This window comes from Triticum aestivum, chromosome 1A (assembly GCF_018294505.1).
Source record: "Triticum aestivum cultivar Chinese Spring chromosome 1A, IWGSC CS RefSeq v2.1, whole genome shotgun sequence".
NCBI classification, from domain to species: Eukaryota; Viridiplantae; Streptophyta; class Magnoliopsida; order Poales; family Poaceae; genus Triticum; species Triticum aestivum.
The window spans coordinates 56,524,909-56,525,148 of NC_057794.1; positions in this window are offsets into that span (position 1 = coordinate 56,524,909).

Genomic DNA, 240 nt, shown 5'->3' on the forward strand with positions numbered 1-240 from the left:
GGCTCGGGGGGGGGATGGGGGAGGGTCGCCAGCCTGGGAAGGGAGGGGGGTCGCCGGCTCTGGAGGGGAGGGAGGTCGCCAGCTCAGGAGGGGAGATGGCCGAGACGGGAGACACAGGGGGAGGGAAGAGAAGAGATGGAGAGGAAGAAGAAAGAGAAAAGGAAGAGGAAACTTACATGTGGGCCCCACATGTAAGTTAACGGTCAAACTAAGGTCAAAGTAACGGTGTGTTTACATGCG